General features: G+C 30.4%; 1 protein-coding gene and 1 long non-coding RNA gene across 6 annotated transcripts in view; one reads left to right on the top strand and one right to left on the bottom strand.

The window, feature by feature from the left end:
- LOC121129701 (uncharacterized) overlaps positions 1-24,393 on the top strand; it is a 371,351-nt gene that overhangs the window by 112,179 nt on the left and 234,779 nt on the right. The window contains exon 8 of one of the 5 annotated variants that reach the window (XR_011783465.1): positions 21,277-22,295. The exons of the other annotated variants lie outside the window; for them this stretch is intronic. The gene's annotated coding sequence lies outside the window, so the exon portion shown is untranslated. Of the gene's footprint in view, positions 1-21,276; positions 22,296-24,393 lie in introns of those variants that run through there. 5 annotated transcript variants of the gene reach the window in all.
- LOC121129561 (uncharacterized) lies at positions 4,166-5,630 on the bottom strand. The gene is made up of 4 exons (XR_005868454.2): positions 5,334-5,630; positions 5,172-5,258; positions 5,047-5,114; positions 4,166-4,895 (listed from the first exon to the last, which is right to left on the bottom strand). It is a non-coding gene; the product is annotated as an uncharacterized lncRNA (long non-coding RNA).

The following is a 24,393-nucleotide window of genomic DNA, read 5'->3' as shown; positions in this document are numbered from 1 at the left end:
ATTTCAAAGGTAGTCCATTTATTACGTGTAATCCTCTTTCACTCAGATACTTTACGCAGCATTTTGGAAGTTGAAAGCTCCTTTTTTGAAAAGAAACAAACAAACAACTTATCCCTAAAAAGACTACATAATTCCAGTTAATATGGTGGAATTTCAGTGATCGATATTTTGTGTGTTTAGAAGGCCCTTAATCTTTATTGGATCTCGTAAGTTTGGTCCATAGGTCATTTATTAAGTGATCATCTCTGAAAATTTATAAAGGCGTGAGGTGCTGATTACTTTACGGATCCTTGAGATGTACTGCCAAAAATCTTGAAGAAACAAAGTATGTATTCGTCAATAATAAATTTATTTTCTGAAGGATCGAAGGAAGTCTTCAAAAACTTTTTAAAATATTTGGATTGGGAGATGCCAGTAATGGTATGTATTTTTACACTGGATGTAAAGAGTAAAGGTTTGATGTTACTTCTGATGCTGCAATGTTCCCGACTCTTACTATTCAAATTACACTAAACTATTATTGCTCCGTCTTCCGTGGGGAAAAAAAGTGTAAAGCGCCGAATTGCTCTCTTCAGAATAAGGATATTAAAGGTGCCGAAGTCCTTACATAAAAAAAATGCTCCCAAACACCAACTTTGGATCCTTTTAAGGAATATTTAAAGGAGCAGAGAATCAAAAGGGACATTTGCGGATATGTCAATACTTATAGGAATTTTTTGTTAATGTCTGCAGGGTAATGGTTCATATTTAGAAAACTTACTGGAACTCTTGAAGTGTGGGCCAAATTTTATAGACACAAGAGAGAGGAATGCCTTTTATGCAGAATATTAGAAACCAGAGACCATTTTTTCTGGGAATGTTTGATTTTAAATCACGTATATGGGAGAGTTAAAATTTTGCTAGAGAATACCTTCGATTAGGATGATATTTTAAGCTTTTTTAATGGCACAGGTGAAGGGAATTTCAATGTTACTTGTGAAAAAACTCAGTATGTGTTATATACTATGATAATGAAAGGAAAAATTGCCACTAATGGGATCAAATATATTGCAAAACAATATTTTCGTGTTTATTAAGTATTTATAGGTACTTTCTTGGATATTATTTTATGGTGTATTTTTGTTGCAAATTTTTCATACCCTAACTCTGAAGCTTTTTTTTTAGATGTCTGTCTACCGATATCATTTTTTATATATTTGTGTTTTAATGTATTTTTAAATTAAATGAATGCCGAGAGAAAAAAAACTCTAGCTTACTTTTGTGTTCACGGGCCACATCTGTGCTTAGTTATTTTGTCTATTTTGAAGACCTTTAATGAGGTTTTATGGAAAGTTTCTCCATGTAATTTAATAAATATATCAACGCTATGCTTCCAACATGGTGTCACTCTCAATTGCAATTTGATGCAATCTTTATCACCATTGAAAAGACTCTATTGATATTTTCTTGTAATGTTATACATTTTACATTATGTTTGTATTACATCTAAAAGATTAAAAACCTAGAAATCATTGTAAGTACATATTTTTCATTGAGTGAAAAATAATTGATATAATTTAGAAAGTATTTTTGAGTAAATAGTTATATATATTTTATCAAATATTGATGGATAAATGAATTTCTGATTCATACTGGCCTCAAAATGCATAGATTGTGAAAATATATATTATTCAACAATTTGATACATTAGGAGAGGGAGTAAAAAAATAAATATCCTAAATGAAAATAACTCACAATCACATTTACGAATCTATAGACAATTAATTAAACCTTTTAATCTCACTCAAGCATCGAAAGGGTTTTATGAGTAAGCATCCAATATCATGTACCTAGCAAACAATATTTTAGTATCATAAAAAAAGTATAGCTCAAAGAATACCCTTTACTCTTAATGCCACTATAGGAGGTGGACTAAAAAATAAGAAAACATTTAATAAAGTAATAATAATCAAAGATACTGAACAAAATAAACGGAGGATGTTTAAATATCCCACATAATAATTTTAATGTTCTAAACTGTTGTTTATATTTTGTCCAATAAATACTCAAACATATGTTTTGTTCATTTTTCATTTTTTTCTTCAATATAACCGCCGCTTATAATATACTGTTATGGGAAACATTTAATTAATTTCGGTGAATTGTTTATTTGCGTGGAAATACAATGTTCTCAGGAGGGTAACATTACAAAAGAATGACAAGCAATTTAATAAATAAGTGAATGATTCTATAACCTTTGGATTTTCCTATGAAAGTCAATATAAATTAAGAAGTCCCTTATATTTTCTCTCTCACATAATATAATAACGTGACAATTCCCAAGAACTATAATAATGAATATAAAAGCCGAATAAGTTTGCATTGCAGATAAAAGTAACAGGAATAAATGATTGGATAGGCAGTCCTGTAGACAGACTTATGTCCAAGGAAGTAGCTTTCTTTATGTTTAGTTACTTTTCGGTACGCGTAAAATAATAATAACTTTTTTAATGCTCCTTAAATTGATCAGATAAACTGATTAAGTATATATAAGCAGTATAATGTTATAATTACAACAACTGATCCAAGAATTATTTTTAAATCTATATACGTAAATATCTCATAGGAACACTTAGTTTATACAAATGAATTCAAGCCAAAAAATGAATTTATCTTTCACTGCAGTATCCAAAACGGATCTCAGTTTTTGTGTCACTCATCTGAATTCTAAAATATCTGGGATTATAGTAATTAGGGACTATTATCGTTCAGGGTCATTTTTTACCCTAAAACAATCTCTAAATTAAAAGTCGGATTAATAAAACTTATGTAAAAGTGTTTTCATTTATTCTGTTTCTTGTTTTGAACTCGATATATTTCCATTTTAAGGCTTAAAAATGATGAAAAACGACACTCTTCTTAGACCCTTTTAACTTATTCATAATATGATGAGGAATATATTAGCTTATATTATAGAAAAATATTCAATATATAATTTTTAAAAATATGCATCTCCAAGGATTTTTGTTCCCTTTTGTATTTTTTAAGTGATCCCATTTTGAAATATTAAAACTATCTACTCATCGTGAATGGATTGCTTTATTGTTTCGATCCTGGTATCTCATTCCCAAGGAAGGAGTCCATTCTACTCCCTTATGAAGTCTGATACTTTTTTTCGGATGAATTCTCCTCCTGTCGTCCCATGTGGAATTCGGAATTAAAATTAAACTTTTATTGAGATGAATAATCAAGTTAGAAGTATCTTCATTCGATTACCACGATATTCCTTTTTACGAGGCTTGACATCATTAAATTGGCATTGAATTCGAAAGAAATATGCTGATCATGTTAACGATTTGCTTGTACATCCATATAAAATTTGGGATTACTACAAAATGGAACAGAAATCCTTGGAGATGAATATTTTTCAATTATGCATTGAATATTTTTCTATGATATTCCTCATTACCTTATACTATAAATTAGTTGTAAGAGTTTAAAGTCGAGTGTCGTTTTTCATCATTTTTCAGCCTTAAAATTGAAATAAATCGAGTTCAGAACAAGATAAAGAATCAATAAAAACACTTTACAACGGTCTACGATCCCGAATTACTATAATCCCATATATTTCAGAATTCAGATGACTGAGATCCGTTTTCGATTCTGCGCTCATGGATAAATCCAATTATTGTCTTCAATTAATTTGTACAAAATCCCCCCTCCCCTAATTATTCCCCTGTCTAATGTAATTGATGGAAATAATGTTATCCACTGCGGTACCAATAAAAAGAAATCCAAAGGTAACGTGACAACCCTGACTATTTGTAGAATATTTAGGAAAAGAGCTGTCATGAAGTTTCTTTAGATTAGCTGTGAGAAGTCCTGAGAGGGTTTGAAAGGAAGTAAATACAAATCTTACTCCATATCTAGTAAAAACATTGTCAAGTATTTCTTTGAAGTCGATCCTAAATACTAGTCATAGACAAACAAGAACCGTTATTCATAGCCATAATCATAACCTCACAATCAATTTTGTATAGCCAAGAATGGTTATAATATTAATCTATTATCCTACTCAGTTTTTATCAAGGAATGATTCTGATGGATATTAGAGAAGTTTGATTAAAAATGAAATAAAAATAATGTCCGACTTCAAAAAACCCAAGTTAATTTTATTGCTTGTAATCTTCCTTAAAGTAAGATAAAATAAAATAAATATTTCCATTTGTATAAAATATTAAGTGAGTTTAATTTAAGTGTTATTGCGCCTACAATACCAATAACACTTATTTATCTTATGAATAATTCTAACTTGTTTTAAATGAAATTTATGCATGTAACAAGATCAAATAAATTTAACAATTATATTACATCATATGTTTGTTATATTTTGTAAATATTAATTTTATATCGTAAATGAGCAAGATGCATGTCTCCTGCAATGTCTCACTCCATATTGATAGGTCATTCAAATCTAGTCAAATTCATGGAGCTTCATGTCATAGCCATTCCTTCTTGCTATACCATCTTAAAGTCAATGGAGTCCCAAAGTAATGTTGTGTTGTCAAAGGTTGAGAAAGAATATGATAATCTTCTTGTCCTATACGAAACTACGATCACGATTGCAGTGTTAATAAGTTGATCTTATTTAACAAATTGGTAATATATTAAGAAGGCTAGCAATAGAACAATTACAAGTATTGAAGTTAAAAATCTTAAAGGCGTTTTTTAACTCCGATTATTTGTTTAGAGAATAAAAGTTTTCATTATCGATGGTGCAGATTATTACATAAAAACAATCAAAAACCTTAAGCAAGATTTCACAGTCACGATGCATGTCACTTGTCTCACTCATGGTCTGAACAGAATAGCAACTCTATTCTCTAATTTGTTTGAATATACCATCCCTCTTATCTCTGAAATAAAAATTTTGTTTCTTGATTTTGGTGATCAAAAATGATTTATTAGTGGTATGGATGATAACAGTGATGCCATCAATACATCAACAGTAATAATGCTATCCATTCAGGACATGCAAGACCTTTTTATAGGTAAATCTGTACGTACTTGAACTTAAGTGTATACTATTGAATGAGGATTTTACACATTTTGGTCGAGGTTATCATCAATAAAACCTACATAGTAGAAGCAATATAAGCAACCAAATATTAGGATATCTTTTTATATTATACTTGTATCTAGGTATATTCATAATTTTCATTAATTATTTTATATCTTCATTATAGATCCTCTTCAAATTCCATAAATAATTACTCATTCTAAATAAAATTAAAGAAAAGAGTAAAGATCCAATACCTATTAAATCCAATATTGCGTGCTGTATTTGAGTCCACCTTTTTAGTTTTCTGGTCAAGCTTGAGTCTTCATGCTCCGAGTCTTTCTGTCGCCAAGGCCTTATGCTCTGGATTTTTCTGGTTTTTAGTATAGTTCCTCATGCTCCGGATCCACGAAAAAATCAATAATGTCCGTATCTACTAGTAGTCTCCTCTAAGGCAAGTTCTTCCTTAATCTTTGAAAAACACTACTTTACTTTGGAAATCCATTGACTTTGTGATAGCGTAGTGAGGATAAAAAATATTATAAATATAAAAATGACATCTTTGCTAAGTAAAAACATATATTCAGTTTTGGAGCACACTCCCTGATTCAAGTAGCAACTGCAAATAGCAAGGCTCTCTTTTATAATAGCATATTCTGCATCTCTTGTAACTTATACATATATCCTTTAAAAATGCACACATTGACTTCAAGAAAAATGTTTCTCCCCAGCGCGTTGTTCATTGAAATACGCCAATTATTATTATTAAAGAAAAGGTTTACATTATCTAAGATCGTCTTACATTTTTTTTTAATTACAAAAGAAATTCACTTCGGTATTTTGGTTTTATCCTCTTTTACTTCTGAATTACTTACATTCACATTTGAAATTAAAAAAAAAAAAGTTTTGCATTTTAGAATATCTCTGGTTCAAGTAAATTTGTATTCTCTTTATCACAAAAAACTATTTGGAGATTTGTTAACGGGAGATTTAATTATATTATAAGTTATCACGACTATTTTTTTGAATTAAAAAAACGATGTACTCTATTCTCCTTTTAGCTGTTCTTTTATTTTCATAAGTTGGCTCTTGATTATTTAAAACAGCTGGTTCTACGTATTATAAACTTAAAAAGGGTAAATATTAAGAACTTTGACTTAGAATTTATTACTAATTCAGGTTGATTGATTACAATTAAGTCATATTCCGATATATTAAAGCATAAACAATTAGTTACTAAACGAAACAAAACTGAGTTCTGGAACTTAGGTTAAAGTCGAGAAAATGACGCTTGAATGTGACGGACGAATTTCCATTTTGCAACTTTCTAATTTTGATAATGAATTGGAAAAATCGTGTTTTTTCTTTAATATTAGAAATAGAAGTAATGAGTTGATATTCATAAATTGCACAGATAGAAACTCAGAAGCAACATTTCAATTACATTATTTCAATAAATATTATGTCAAAACATTTTTTGGCAATATTTATTTTGAAAGCCACACGTTTCTGGCTACTACAACACATGATAACAACTGACTGTATTTTCAAGAAAACTTTGAAATCTTCCCTCTAGAATGAATCTTTGTTAACTCTGCTACTAATTCTACAGCCTTATTTTTCACAAATTATAATAATGAAATTATGTTGTCTCACTCTGTATACACATATTCAAAATGATCAAAATTTGTGATCACGAATATTAAGCATGATTTATTACATTTGTGTTACTTTTTTAAATATAAATATTTATAGAGAAATAAAATGTCACATATGCAAGCTTGTAGAGAATGAATGATTTAGCTTACTCTTGATATTCAATGTAACTCAATTATATTGATTAAGAAATAAAGATTCTTTCCCCTTTAAATAAAAAGGGCGAGATGAATAACGTAGTTATGACTACAGACATACTTAATGTCATTTGCACGCCTAACTACATAATTTATGACAATATCCTGTATGCAAAAAAAATTATAAATTAGTTATAATATATTCAGTACATTATTTAATTAGCAAAAGAAGAAAGTCCGCAATGAATTGTCAAATTCAAGTTTACATAAACATACTTGTATATATCTATGTTAGTCTGTATATTTATTACTAGTTCCAGTACCCGGTATTGCTAGGAGTTATTACAGGTCGATGTAAAGACCAAACTTGTTTTAATAATATGGGAGAGAGCGAGGATACATGTTACAAAAAATCATTTTTTTAATTGTCACAAGTTTCACAATTTAAAAAATAATTCAACGCCAGGGCAACATGACATAGGTAGATTCAACGCCCGGGCAACAGGGCATAGGTAGTTACCCAAGACAAATTATTTTGGATGGAGTGGAATAATTAATGGCCATTTATTGGTGTTTTTGAAACTAACCAAAAGTAGAATACTTGATACACCAGGAGGAGACATGTTATGTAAAAACTGCGTTATATTATATTCAAGCATTTGTTGTACTTTTTATTACATTTTGTTTACAGAACGTAAATAATTATGATTACATATATAAGATAAAGAAATAAAACATTTACAGAAATAGTTATTAACAAAGTTTAAAAAATATTTTTTTTAACCATTTACCGTCCTTGATAATTAAAGTAAAACATGAAATTTCACAGTAAAAAGAACAACATAATTAAGTATGATATATTTATTGATATATATTACAAGTATATATAATAAAAATGGGCTGTAACAAGTCTCCTCCATAGTGTTGAAATCAGAATAAATGATGTGAACTGAATATTGAAACTAATAATATACATATAGTATATTACAATCATGTTGATTAAATGAAGAAAATGCTAGACTATGACATTTAATAAATTAAAATAAAAATCTCATGTTTTATAATAGAAATATATTTCAAGAAACACTTACCTATAATGTTTACTTCTTGTGTCGTCAAAATTATCTACAACTCTAAGCATTAGTTTTATGTTGATTTAATAAACAAAGGAAGAGATTCAACTGCATAAGAACAGGGTTGTTGGACAACTTTATCTCTTAAATTTATTGTCAGTGTAATATGTCTCCTCCGTAGCAAGTATCCTCACTTTCCCCTAAATTTGCTTTATTAATAAAGAAGATATTACCCCTAACAAATCTTCAGTGTTGCTCTCTGTTTTTCATGAGACAACTTACACGTAGATACTCACCACTTGGATGTTATTTTCTCAAGAATGCTAACAGCTTCATAAAAACATTTTTCATGAGACCAACCACGGTAAAACTCGCAATCAATTTTTTTTTTTACATTCCTAAATATATATACTCTCATTTTCTTGTTTAATGCGACGTGCTGAGCCGTAGCTACACACACTCATTGCTAAGCACAATCCAAGTTTAATTTATTATTTTATAACTCTTTTTCTTTTCTTATATTTTTAATATATGTAGCTATTGTTACATTCACTCGTTATTAAAAATCAATCTTTCTTAGTAGCTAACCCCCAAATAAAAGACAATTTTTCCTTTAATAATATACCAGATAATTCGTAATGAAATCCTCAGTATTAGTCTACTTTTTTCATGAGGACACTCACACATAACTACTTCAAATAAACTGTTCCCTCCTCAAGAAGGAAAAAATAATAATTAGAGTTTTAGAAAAGAAAAATAATATGTTGGGATGATATATGAGTACTTTAGTCTAAAGGAGATGAACTAAATTCATTTGAACATACCAGCGTTTTTATTTGATTCAATCTTAACATAAACCTACACACATGAAAAATGATACGGATAAGACACCAATAACAAAAACGAAACAAAACATTGTCTTTGTTATACGCACACCCCTACAATATTTCATTCATATAACTACACTATTATTTGTTATATAATTTGCATCAGGATGCACCCTTTGTAACTGCTTAGTACTACGTACAAAGCCCCCTCTAATATTTCATTAATACGACTGCATTTTTATTTCATAGACCATAATATGTTTATTAAAATTATGCAACCCGGTGATTAGTTGTTGTATGTTCATACAAACATTCAGACAGACAAACTTTTCTTTATTTACATATATATATATACAAAGGGTAGGGCAGCAAAACATCTTCATTATCAATCACATCCTTTACACGTTGCCTGAAAAACATGCAAGAACTTTTGGCACTTGGCAGACTTGTGAGAGGTGTTGCCGTCCTGAGTCTACAGGTAGTTACCCCCGTCGTTGAGGAGACGATTCATGGACTTAGATGCTCCTTTATATTCTTCTCCAAACTCAACAATTACTTTGTATCCGTCTTTAAATTATACCTTCCACTTTCTGACATCCTGGAGAGATCTTCTCCATTTTTTTTTACCTTGGACAACTTAAAATCAGGCTTCTAGACACTGAATTATGCCCATAAACTTCATTACATCAACTCCAGCATCTAGGAGATGTGCTGCCTTTTTGCTTGTAGCTTGCTCATGGTGATTATATGACTAAATTATTAGTATGGTTTGTTTATGTAAAAAGGACGGGTGAAACAGAATATCAAAAAAACATCACTAAACCCTCTTATAGTAATGAGTAAATCAACATTAATTAACAGTCCACGTTTTCCTGCCTTACCCTTTAAATAAAATTCTTTTTTTTACTGACGTCATAGACTAAAACTTAAACCGATATGTATGCCATGATGTACTATCATTGGAAGAAACGTTAATGTAATAACTAATTTATTGTTTACACCATATAAATAAAAATGTAAAATGATTTATTAACATACTTTAAATGCATATTAGGATCTGATATACTTTTGATATAACTATATATTATAGATCTAATAGACGGTATAGGTTTAAGTCTGTTTATTTTTGTGTCCTGTTTTGACATCAATATAGTTGTCTGTTTGTATTTGTCTCCAAAATAACAAACATCAACAATACTTATGTTTTTTTTTACAATTCTCCAATGATTCAAAATAGAATTTAATTGTGCTCTGCTTATAATATTTATAGGCCCATGATGTATGTACCAAAAATATATTGCAACATATTTAAAAACCATAACATTGTTTTCAAGACCATAAACTCTAATTTATAAACTTTTACATCTTGTAACTCAACCCGATGTTAGTGAAGTGGGAAATTGATATGGATTCTTATTCCTTTTAGACTACATTTGATCGCCTAACCGTTTTAGTATGCTCCGGAAACATTAAATCTATGCAATACTTAATCAATCTTGATTATGCACAGCTTATGATTTTTTCGTATATTTGGAATTTTTTAAATCGAGATTTAGTGATTTTAATTAACCGTTTTTTTAAAGTCGTTCCTTTGTTTTACATTTAGATTTTTTGGATTCTTCTTTTTTTCAATGTGAGGACTGTAATGTGTGTACAACGGTAGTAACAACAAAATATACTACCTCGAGCTATTATTTTTTTCTAATAATATACGTAACTTTATCAAAAATTGATAAGTACTAATTTGCTTCAAATAAAGTAATGAATATTTCACATAAATTTGGTGCTAATGAGGAATTTTTACACCTTTTATTCGTAAATGATAATGAAAAAGATGTGCAGACAGAAAACCAGAACAATGAAGGAATTGTACCTACAAAAGAACAACCACATGCTTCGACAGACTGTGACTCGGATGAGTCGGATAATGAAGTTACATGTAATCCGGACCATCTAACTCTACGAATTTTGTTAACAAATGGGAAGGAAGAAAACGTCAAAAATAACAATTTCAACAGTGAAACAAGGAAAAAGAGCGGTGCCATGTGTAAGGGTAAAAAATACCAACATGGAATTTCCTGATTATAAAGAAAGAAACATTGAGCAGCATCCAGTCATTACATACCCTGTTCAATGCATTTAATTTATTTTGGACTGATGACTAGATAAACAGTATTTGTTATCAGAGTAAAATATATGGAGCTCAAAAGGGCTCTCAGCTGAATGCATTTCACGAGGAAATATAAAAAAAAATCTTGCTATATTACTGCTCTGAGAATATAACAAACTTCCATATAGTACTGGGAAACACACCAGACAGTTTAATTTAATCGCTCAATCGATTAGGCGCGACACTTTTGAGGAACTATGCGTCTCTTACATTTTGAAGGCTATATGAAACTAAGTGAAGATCGATTTTATAAGGTCTCTCCTCTATTTTTTTAACATTTAAACAAGGTCTGTAAGGAAAAAAAGAAGTCCCTGAACATTGGAGTGTGGGTGAAATTATGATAACTTATTATTGAAAGCATGGAGATAAGTAGTTCATTCGTGTGAAGCCAATCTCTTTTGGATTTAAAGTATTGTCTGCTTGCTCATCTGACGAGTCTCTATTACACGCTGAACCATATTTGTATCCATACAAAATATGTTGATAGGAACCTCGGACATGGTTCTAATGTTGTGATGGAAATGGTCAAACAGTTGTTGGAATTACAGCCTGGACAACATGCAGTCTTTGATAACCTATTTACCACTATTTCCATTCTGAAAGAGTTGACAAAAAATGGGTGCTATAGACACTCTAAGAGAAGATAGGCAACAGAAAACTCCATTGATGTCAAAAGTCAACATGATGAAAAAGGAACGGGGCTATATGGAGGAAGTTTTTACGAACAATATTTCACTGTTTAATTGGAAAGACAACTGGCCTGTCATGGTAGTTTTAAATAAATATCATAATCATCCACTGCAAAAAGCCATGAGATGGGATAAGCTGAAAAGAAAGCACATAAATGTCGAAATACCAAACTCCATAAGTATTTACAATAAATTCATGGGTGGTGTATATGTTTTTGACCAAAACATTTCGTCTTATAGAGTGAGAATTCGATCCAAAAAATGGCGGTGGCCAATTTTTGCATGGAGTGTAAATGCTCAAATTGTTCGTGCATAGAGAATGTACCAAAGAGAAAAAGATATATTGCTTTTGGAATTTCAAAGAATAAAAGCAATTGGTATTCTAAAAAAGTTTGGAGTTTCAAAGAAAAAGGCAGGTCCAAGAGTACAGGCGAGTGGGCCTGCTACATTAACTACAATGGAGGTCAGCATTGGACGTCTAAAGGAAATAAGCCGAATTCGAGATATCGTTAGTATTCCTCCAAGAACAATATATATTTGTAAAATGTGCGATGTACCTTTACATCCAGAATGTATGGAACCTTTTCACTGAAAATAAGTAAACCTAGAAAAAATATAGAGAATACAGGAATTAATATTTAAATATGTATATTTGTTAGTTATTCAGAAAGAGAATACATTTTATATTATGTTGCATTTGGTTTATCATTAAAAAATACGTTATATTTTATAAGTACAAAAACTAGATTTTATGGACCAGTGGCAGGAAATCTTGCCGCTAAAAAAAAACCCGGTAATTGATATTTTATACCTACTAATTGATTTACAAATATTTAAAAACAAATAATATAAATTTATTCCACCCAAAGTTTAGTCATTTTTTTTGGAAAAAATAATTTTCGTCCTTAATGGTTTAATCAAAAATATTAGTAATATTGTCTAATAACTAATTAAACTTCCGTTTTTGAACATACTTTTTTTTAATAAAATTAGGTAATTTGATAAAAATAAACACAATAATCAAATGTATTTAATTAAGTGATGAACAGTCGAACGATTATAATAATTACATCTTATAAATTCTGTATGATTTAAAAAAAAATTATTCTATACATTTTACACGATTGAAATACTAAGAACTACTGGTATGGATACAAGAATTTGCAAAAAAATATATCCTAGTTTTTGAATAACCTTTACGGATGTTTTGGTTTACAACAAGATAAAACTTGTTACTTTAATAGAACGGAAATATTTTTTTAAATGGTATTTCCTTTGTTTTACATTTAATTTTTTGGATTCTTTTTTTTCAATGTGAGACTGTTATGTGTGTACAACGGTAGCAACAAACAAACATGCTACATGGAGCTATTATTATTTATTTTTTTATAGTATGCGTAACTTTATCAAAAATTGATGGGTAATAATTTGATTCAAATAAAGTAATGAATATTTCACATAAATTTTAATAAAAATTGTAAAATTATTGGCATTCTATAAAAATAATAAGTTTTATCTTGTTGAAAACCAAAACTTCTGTTAGGGTTATTCAAAAACAAGGATATATTTTTTGGCAAATATCCATACAAGTATTTTTAGTATTTCAATTGTGTAAAATGGATAGAATATTTTTTTTTAAATCATACAGAATTCATAGGAAGTAATTATTATAATCGTTTGACTATTTATCATTTAATTAAATTGAGCAGTTGAACGATTATATTAATAACGTTTTATAATAATCGTTCAACTGTTCATCATTTAATTAAATACATTTGATTTTTGGATTTATTTTTTCCAAATTCACTAATTGTGTTAAAAAAATTGATGTTCCCAAACGGAAGTTAAATTAATTATGATACAAAATTACTAAAATTTTTGATTTATCATTGAAATATTGGTCCTCAACTTTTTTGAGTTGAATGCCCCACATACTATAAAATGTACTTATTTTCTAGTTTTATTTAAGGATAATATTTTTGGAGGTTAAACGAATCTTTCTCAACCGTACCCTTTTAAACCGAATTCAACAAATTACCCTGCTTAACTAAAGTATTAAATAGTGTTTCTCAATTTTTTTGGATAAAATCATGTGCATCTTTGTCTTAAGCTAAATAATGAAAATTTAAGTCAGAACACTAGGAGATAAAGATTATCTCTTCTTGCTCAAAAGGACTTGGTCTCATTATTCTATATCACAAACCCGTCATTTTTAATGTTATTATGATTTACATAACATTAAACAAACAGATAAACTCCCCCATCCTGGATACTTTACTAAAGCGAGTCTCTACAACGAAACGACATCTCCTTGTAAGTGCCAAGAAGATGCAGAGACCGATGGCATCACCATCTGGACTACTACAATAACAACAAGTCCATCAATGCCCCCCATAAATCCAAGAAGAAGCAAAAATTCTGTAGCAACAAGATAGTTGAATTCTTACCTGCATCAACGAGACCTTCCTTTAGTCTTGACATCAACCCATTGGACTTAGCAGTTTAAGGTGTCTTGTAGAAAAATATCTACTGCACCTCTCATTCAAATTTGGATTTGCTCCAAGCTGCCATCATGAAAGTGTTTTAGAACATGGACAAGAGTTTCATCGTCAAGAGATGCCAATATGTTTGTCGGGGTTTCGAAGCTGTTGCTGCTTTTGAAGGAAGACATATTGAATAAAACATGCATCTAAATATAGTATATAGACATATCATTAATTTGTTTTAAGTTCTCTTTAATGGATTCCATAAAAATCACGTTTTTTTTTCTAATTTAGTCATGCGAGTTTTGGGTATCTACTGAGTAACAAATCATTTAAAAAAAAGATATAGGTCCAAGTCTCAACATTACCTTAAACTTGTTTCGTTCGAGTGCATTTTTATATTAGATATGCCATATATGTTAGGTATATTATAATATATGCAAAAAAAATGGTCAATTTATCCCGAAAATACTATTTTTTATAAACTAAAATGGCCTGTATCACGCCAAAAATATTATGTAAGGCCTCAAACATTGCAAAAGTATGTTATTTGATTCTCCCCAGAACAAAAAGTTTTTGTGAAGGGGAAAAATATTCACTCGAAAACGGGACATCTTTTATTTTTATGAATGTAAATTATTATAATTGTTTGTAGTATTCCATGTTGAATAGAAAAAAAATTAGATGAGGTCTTTTGAAGTATTTCTACCCAACCCAACTTATTCTCAAAATAACTATACAAATTTGGGCATCTTTTTTTACCTACTATATCATAAATTGTAACGGTGTATAGTATGCACAATGTTGTAGAGGCAGCCGTGATTGGTTAATAGATGACATAAAAAGTAGATATAATATGTTTGAATAAATATATCACATCGACCATAAAATGTTATATTTATTATTTTTATATGGGTTTTGAATGCATTCTTCTGTTTTCGGAATAGGTACTTTGATTACATACATATATTTCCAAGAGGTGTAAGAGAATTATTGTGTTCTACTTACAACGTTTATATTATATAATTGATGTTTTCTTTAAATACCATTAATATTTCTGCTGAAATAGCTTCTCTTGATCATTTTACTAGTTTGAAAATAAGCTACTCAAGCTGTAAATACCGGGTGTAGAAAAAGTAATTAGATAAATATAGTTTTTTGAATAGGTGTTGTTGATTAGATTTTTAATTTCCGATTATTTTTGAATAGCTTAGATTCTATTATATTGATGTACATGTTGTAAGCAAAAATTCTGTATATATCGCGATGGAGGCAAGAAGAGACATCATAGACAATTTAATTCCTACCAGATGAACCACCTCAGACATCATGAAGGCCTTAAACGTCAGCAAAACCACAGTCTGTCGGGTCAGAAATCGCTTGGGTGATGGCGACAACCTTAAAAACAAACCCAAGAATGAAAGACCCACCAAAGTGAAGCCTGAAAACATCATGGAGGTCAATAAGGTCAACCCAGCGATGCAGATGTCAGAGTACGCCAAGAAGAAGAAGGTGCATTGATCTACTGTGGGATAGACCATCTGAAAGGCTGTATGAAGGTTGCTAAGAAGTGTTGAGAGGTCATTCCTGTTCAAACGTCAAAAATAACTCCGTCTTGAATGATCTGAAGCACAACAGCAACCGGGTAATTTTTTTCTCTAATGAAATTATTCTTTACCATTGACCCCGTCTACGACAAGCAAAATGATCGGGTAAATGCTTTGGCAAGGCTCACAACAGCATCAGGACAGTCACGAATACTAAATATCGAGCCTCTTTGATTTTGTTGATGGGGTTGTAGCATCAACTGGAGAAAAAATGCCTCCAATTTGGTTTCCTGTTTGATACTGATTACCTGCGGCCGACTACTTGATGATGTTGAAGGAAAATGTGGTCCCATAGACCCTGAAGAAGTCCAACAAGACCACATACGTATTTCAGCTGGACGGGAATAAGGCCAATACTACTAATATTGCACAAGATTGGATGATTAGCAACGTGAATTTCCAGTCCAATAACCTTTGGCCCCCTCAGAGCCCAGATCTGAATCCACTGGATTACTCCATTTGGTGGCGAATTGAGAAGAAGGCTTGCAAAGTCCGCTACCCGAATATTGATGCCCTGAAGACCTCCGTTAACCAGCAGTGGAGGATCATGGAAAATGACTACGTTGCCAATGTATGCAAGGGGTTCCGGAGGCGGTTGGATGCTATCATTGAGGCTGATGGTGGGCAGATTCATAATAGCCAATGTGCAAAAATATTCTATATATTACATCATCCTGATCAATTATGAGTATTTGAATGACTACTTAGAGGTCTATCAATTCAAAACTTTAAATAAAACCCTTGAAAAAATGCTAATGTTTTTTTTTTTTAATTTAGAAAATTCTCTGAGAATGGTCAAATTCCATATATAATATAAGTTCAATCATGTTTGAAATTAATATTAAATAACCATTTGTTACCTTACTTAACCGGATTGATATAGTGTGTGGAATCCAAGAGAAAAGGAATTAGAATTATCAGGATCTCTTTCGACAACAACAAATATTCATATTATAATTATTAGTATAGTAATCCCAACTTAATGTGGCAAACCATGTTAAACTTCAAGATAACATCTAAACAATTTTAAAACTCTTGAATACGTGAGGGGGCAATCACAAACCACGTATACCTTTTTTGGGAGCGGTATTTTTGAGACCCTCCCCCCTCTCTTTCTCATTGTCATATAACATTTTTGATTTGATCTAGTTTAAAAAAAAAAATATTGTCTTGATACTACTTTTTTTCAATCTCTAACTGTATCAATGAGGTAAAATATAAGAAATAAAGCGTCAACTTTTATATTTCTTATAAAAACCAAATCTTTAATAATGTTTCCCCTTTTTCTCAAAGGAAGAGTCATAAAATTTACAGTAAATTCTTTTTCCTAACTTTCTTCTATAAAACTTTGAATCCCTGTAGTTGAGGTATATATCAATCATTATTACAAAAATTAAAGTCTATTTTTTTTTGTACCTTAATACCTCCTTGAACTTTTCCCTGCGCTTGTAAAAAAAAAAAAGTAGGACTAACCAAGATAAAGTTCTGATTTTCTGAAAAAGTTTAATTTAAAAAAAACTTATCATCACTACATCGTGTAAACTATAGACTATGAAAGTAGATTTGGGACCTTTATTTAAGCCCAGCCCTCGGTTTTAACCACCGTTATATAGGGGAAAAAAATAATAGTCATAAATTAAAAAAAAAAAGCAATATCGTTATGTCTTTTTCAGGGATGATATATTGAGCTATTTGAAATATATTTTATATTTCAAGTTAGTATATATCTCAAAAAAGACCAAAGCAAAGTACTAAATAGTATATATATTATTTTTTTCGAATCAATCAATAGAGTCAAATAAGTAATTTCTTATTTCAACTTGAGAGTTCGTATGTTTTAAACTAATAACTCTGTACAGTATCTTAGTAGCAATCAGAGTAGAAAATAGTAGAATTGATGGATATCCCCCACACTTTTTTTTTTCAAACTATGTATTAATGAATATATATTATGAATAAGAATTTGAAAATTATCCAAATCCTCGAGAACGTACATTAAAAATATATATATATTAGCAATCAACAAAATAATAATGTTTTTATTAATTATTTTTCCATATTTTGAAAATTTGAATGTTTATAACACTTTATTTAGTGATTTTTTTCTATTGAAATATCTTCTATCAATGTTGCTAACATATACTTTTTTTTTTTTTTTTTTTTTTTTATACTTAAGAGGATTTAGACAATTTTCACATCTTTGATTATGGAAATGGACAATTCACAATACTCAATTTTCCCCTCCCATTTTTAATTATACTAGTAGAGGAATTCTACCGGGCCGTGGAGAATTATTTACCGATTTTTGTTCAGAACATATCGCGGACAATAATGACATTTCGAATGACTTGAGAAACAATTATTCATACATTTTTAGAATAATAAAATAGTTTGTGATCAAATTTAATCAATGTAGCCACCATTTGACTCAATGACACTGGTCAGGCCACGTCTGAAGCTGCCACAGACTTGCTGGATGTAATCGGCGTCCATGGAGGCCCAGGCCTTGTTGACAGCAGACTTTAAGGCATTTATGTTCTTGTGTCGTTTTTTGCAGGCATGGGTCTCCACGTGCGCCTAGATAGAGAAGTCTAGTGGGTTCAGATCTGGGCTCTGAAGGGGCCAGTAGCCCTTGGGCTAAAAGTTCATGTTGTCCTTGAGCCACTCCTGAGCTTTCTTGGAAGCGTGGGCGGGTGCTCCATCTTGTTGAAAAACCCAAGGAGAGTTGCCGACTATGGATTTGATCCACGGAAGCACCTTGGACGCCAGAATCTTCAAATAATCCTCCGCTGTTAATCTGTAGCCAGTGGGGAGCCATACCGGCTTCATGGCCTTCCTGTTGGAGGCCACGAGACCCAACATCATCACCGAAGCAGGGTGCTTTGTTGTTGCCACATAGCTGTGCTTATCTTGCACATCTCCAAAGCTCACAACGTTGTCATTTTGCCTGTTGAAAACAGGATCGACCGTAAAAGTTTTATCATCTGAAAAAATGATGATGCGTCCAGATGAGCTCTTGATATCATTCAAGATTTTCTTGGCACGCTCAAGTCTGACTTTCGCTGACGTTCAGTTAGCAGAGGGCGTTCAGTACGCCTCAGGGACTTTCCTCTAGCCCTTTTCAATGCCCTTGAAACAGTTGATCTCGACGTTCCCATCTTTCTAGCCATGTCGGTAATGGACCTGTTGGGAGTCCTGTTTAACACTGCCTTTACTTGCCTTGTTGAGACAGTGGGCTTCCTGCCAGCCCCAGGGGAATGCTTGAGATCACCCCCAGCCTCCAAACGATTGGAAACGTTGTAAATTGTCTTCAACGAGGCCCCAACCTGTTCCTTAATGTTGTTATAAGGCACCCCCGCTCGGAGGAGGGCTGCAATTTCGATCTTCTTTGTTTCCTGATTGGGCGTGGTCTCACGTGTGGAAGTTGTTACGCTCTCACAGGAAGGATTTTTGTTTATTTTAACAGTAACAATACGAAACAATCAGATTGGTTGCCACAAAACCTCTTAAAAAGTATATTTACATCATCAGTAAATAATTTTGCACGGCCCGGTAGATGGTGAAGGGAGAGGGGGCATTCTCTCTTGAAATATGCACTGCATCAAGAAAAAACAATATTGAACCAACAAAAAAAATCAATTAATTTATTTACTTTATAAATACATATAGACCAATAATTCATGGAAATATTTTAGTCAATTAATGTTTGTATACAAATTTATGGGATGAGTTAAGATATTAAAGAATTTTATATATAATCTAGAATCTTTTTATTATTTTATAAGTCTTTCAATAAGGGAGTAGTAGCTCCTGCTCATCCTTCACTACTCCTGAATATTCAGTAGTGTCTCATAATCTTTTTGATCGTGGAAAGAAAATTTACTCAGATTAATTCCTAAGCTCAATGACAGAGGTGACGACAGAGCATTTCAATGAAATTAAGAAATTGACAGATCTGAAGCATTCCCATGTCCAGACAGCCCTTGAAAAACAAAAAAAAAAAAAAAGGATTATGAGATTCGTGAGGATACTTATCCCAGTGACTATCCCTTCTAATAACCAGCTGTGAATATTGGATATGTAAAATGTTCTGTATCTCGATATAACAAAAATAGTGAAGTTGAAATTGTTCAATACGTAATATGTAAGAAACGGATTTATGCTACGATGGAACCTTGAAGCATGAAACATCTATAAGTGCTATATTTCTTTCTAGATACACATTTCATTTCTTTTTTTGTTAGAAGAGCTTCTTCACATAAATAATCTACAGAAATCGAAATTCTTAATTCTTTATATGAAATAAAATTCTTTAATAGGCTTTAATTAAGTCATAAGTACAATCCATACTTTTTAAAAGATTTAGAAATAATTCCAAAGCTTTGTTCGGCAGAAAACTTCGAATAGTTATCTACTAGAAAATGAACAGATATTTTATCCACTTTCCCTAGCGTTACAATATATGCTTAAAGGCCCGTAATAATAAAATTCTCGTTCGGACCTCTGAAAAGCAGTGAAAAAAATAAATGACAAATAAAAACATTATTATAAGAAATGCCCCCTCCTTCCCACACATAGTTGTGGCATTGAAATTCAAGTCGAGGAACAAAACTAGAATGACCCTTCAAACAGATTATGATCCATATATTTTGTACCACGATATATATCAATTTTTTTAGACGTAAATCCCATCTCTTCTATTCATTTATGTTGTAATTGTGTAACTTTTAGTTAGTGTTTAATTTAATTTGTCTTCATTCTCTATTTTATGTAAGAGAAATCTTTAATCATACTATTATAATTTAATTTACGAAGAAGATATACATTCAACCATATGATTTAATATTTCTTGGTGCATTGTCGATCTTAATCGTAGATGTGTTTAAATTAATTAAATAATAGCCTTTTATATAAAGTAGCAAAATATTTCATTTCAGCATTTTATTCCCTCTCGCTAATTTAAAATCCAAATGTTGTCAGTTCTGTCTTTCTGAGTTACATTCTTATGTACAATTTTTACAAACACCATAAATTGTTCTTTTTAACATCATTTTAATACTTATACAAGTAGACTCAAAGATTCGACGATTGAATCGTTTCTAAAAATAAAAGTAATTGTAAAATTATAACTCAATTACCTATAATTTGAGAGAGAAAAAATCAACTCAATTCACTTTTATTGAACCTATATATTTATATATGTAAATCAATCACTTTTTTCGTTGATAAATTTGATAGATAGAAAAGGGATTCAAGTACACATTCTACTTTTGTACTTACGTACAGTAAGCTGCTTACAATATCCAAATAAAACTATATCATTGTATTAAATTTTACAGTTAGTTGATATACTAATATTTGTTTATATAAACAATTAATGCGATAACAAATATTTAGTAAATGTAGATATTTATTGATAATGTACGTTATAACACTGTATTTTTTAAACTAATTTTTAATAAATAGTAGATTTATCAATATTAAATTAACTTACACCTATATATTAGTTGGGATCTTTATGCTTGTTGAATTATTCAATATTAGGTTTATTTTTTTCATTTTTTGCCTATACCCATGGCATACTACATTATTAAAGGTTATGGGTTTATTTGAAGTTGGACAATGGGATTGAAGCCAAGTGGAATAAATGCTCATCTTGTTTGGGTATGAATTGTTTTTGGTCCCTTATCACTTTAGAGACTTGGGAAAAACGTATTTCAAATCTGAGAAGATGCCTTTGAAGCTACTTCCAGAGTTTGCAGATGTGGCTGTTACGGGATATCTAATATTCTCTCTTATCATGTCTTACTGATTACTGGAATATTTGTTACTTTTCAATTGTATCACGAATGCATCTGTAATGCATATTATTCAAACATCTAGGAAGGTTGTATCTGAAATATCAAATTCATCAATTTTTCAACGTTTGGGTGTATTTGAAGGAACTAAGTCATATGAGTCTAACTGCCATTGGGGATACGTTATTGTCATCCATTCAAACCTTCAAAACCAAATAATCATAATTATATTATTATAAAAAGAAGATCCAAGTAGGGTGTAATAATAAATCAAATAACAAGATGGGGGAACACCAACTCAATGATTGACCGTATCCTCGAATTGATATCCATATTGATTGATAAGGCAATAACCTTAATTTCAAATAATTGGTGTTGGAGTCGAATAATTTCACAAAGTCGGAGTCAGAATCAAATAATTTCAAAAAGTTTAGTTGGAGTGAAATACTTCACGTAAGTCGAGTCGGAGTTGCTAAAAAATCCTTCGACTATACAATCCTGCTTATAACAACATGGTTTTTGACGGATGGTTCCAATTTTTAAAAAACTGTTGATTGTTTGGGACTAATAATTTTCTCAATATATAGAAAGTACTACAAAATATAAAGATCAAAAACAGATCAAAATTGGACAAATTTGCCCCTCCAACAACTTCTGTCACACAAAAAGTATTATAATATTTTCATATATTTTTCTTTTTCTATGTCTTTTATTAGTATTTTTATGAACGTTGATGTGTAAAACTTGGATATAAGATGATCAGTCGATACTACATAACATATACATAAGTGCGTTTACTTAATAAAAATCAAGAAATGGAGAATTCCCAGAATTTTTTTTACTTGATATGGTAATAGTCATATTAGAATCAATTACAAGCTTCTTATTCAAATTTGTAGGATAAGTTGAGATACCCAAGAACTTTAACCATAGTTTAGGAACTTTATTTCATTAGAAATACTTATGTTGGGCTCGATATGGTCTTCAAAATAAAATATGTCAATAACTTATTATTTTATTGTGACGGTCAATTTTAACTACTTAAAGTGTAATTTTTTGCGCCTCTAAAGGACTAATAAGAAACAAGAATGAAAATACAAATGTAATGCACACTAAATTTTGAAGAAAAATATTCTAGCTTGCTTTTCTGTTGACATGCCACATTTGTATTTTGGCTACAATTCATTTAAATTCATAGCTCTGTGCATCTTTCAACCTTACATGCATGAAAAAAAGGCCTGAAATCTGGCTGAAGCTTGTTCTTTTCATTTTTAAGTATTGCTATCTTCACTAGGGTTTTTAGAATGCCTTCTTTACATGAACTCATTTTATTTGTACTTATCAACAGTAATAAAATGAAAGAGTAGACAAATTAGGAGCTGATCAAAATTAAATCATATATTTGTATGATAGAAAGTATATTTGTTCTTAAAATAATCATTAAAACGATAATGAGAGCCTTGAATAAATGTGCGAGAATTAAAACTTAATATCGTTTCACAAATAATGGTGATTGTAAGTGATTAAAATAGGGAAAAGATTAACTCTTACTCAATTTTTCTTTGTCAACTATTATTTTAGATATTAAAAAGTATCTAAATATTTTGAGTAATTTTTCCCTATCCTTGCTTCATATTTGAAATATATTTTGATGTGACGTTACTGAAACGTCTAAGTGATTTAAGCTAATTTAATTTTCTTCAAATTATAATACTAGATTTGCCCAATTTCTTGAATGCAAATTTATTGCTTTCAAGATTACCCAATGATATCATATATACTAATACAAATACAGTAACACCTGACAGCCTGACGAAGAAGAAGACATTATCTTAGGATTTTTTACTTTCCAATTTTTTCTTTTAAAAACACCTAAATATATATTCTATATTCAAAACAGGTTTATTTAAATTTATTAATGCAATGTTTAAAAAAATGAGGTAGATCAAGGCTTCTCAATTGGCGGCCCGCAGGTCTAAATCCGCAAATTTTAATTAAACGTATACTTTGTATTCAAAGTCTATTTGGGATAACTGAAGATACCCAAAAAAATTAGTTATTCCTAGCTTAGGACGTTTATTTGATTTAAGATACTTATGTTGGACTCGATAGGGTTTTTCTCATAAAATAATATGTCAATGACTTATTATTTATTGTTACGATCAATTTTGGCTAGTTAAGTATAATTGGTGGCACCTCCAAAGAGTTAATAAGAATAGTTTGTTGATAGAAGTTGACGATAATTCGTCGAAGAATACAAATGTAATCCACCCTCAATTTTGATAAGAAATATTCTAGCTGGTTTTTTTTTGTTGATGTGCTACACTTATACAAACATAAAATGATCAAACTGTACTTTTGCTCAATGATAATTGAGTGACCTTATTATAGATGATGTAACCACCTAAGAACTTGAAATAGTATCACAACAAAAGTATAGAGTAAGTGTTTCTTGTCATAATCTTTTTTTATGAAACATCTCTCTTCGAAATGATGATCAATTACTATTTTTTTTAAATACCTTAAAATATACATATGTGATTTCAAACTCTTTGATGATTAATTTGTTTTGAAGACTCTTTATTTCGTAAGCTATATGGCAATTTATCAAATAAAAAATTATACATAAATGTAATACTTTACATAAACAAGCATTTGTAAGGTTTTTCTTTTGTATTTGTACCCGGCCTTCATATATAAATATATACTGATAATAAGGATTTAAGAGCGCCAATTTAATCCACTTAATCAGAACTAATGAAATCCTTCTTATGTAAATTGCTTTGTGCAAATAAATGAAAAATCAATTTTGTTTATTACCATAAAATATGTATGCTTATTTATGGCTTGCGCGTAAAAGCTCCTTTGTTTTTGATAGAGGATACATGGATGTATGGATAATATCAGAACTACTA

The sequence above is a fragment of the Lepeophtheirus salmonis genome, chromosome 14, assembly GCF_016086655.4.
Source record: "Lepeophtheirus salmonis chromosome 14, UVic_Lsal_1.4, whole genome shotgun sequence".
In the NCBI taxonomy this organism is placed as follows: Eukaryota; Metazoa; Arthropoda; class Copepoda; order Siphonostomatoida; family Caligidae; genus Lepeophtheirus; species Lepeophtheirus salmonis.
The sequence above is the reverse complement of the archived record's forward strand: the minus strand, read 5'-3'. Positions and strand labels throughout refer to the sequence as shown.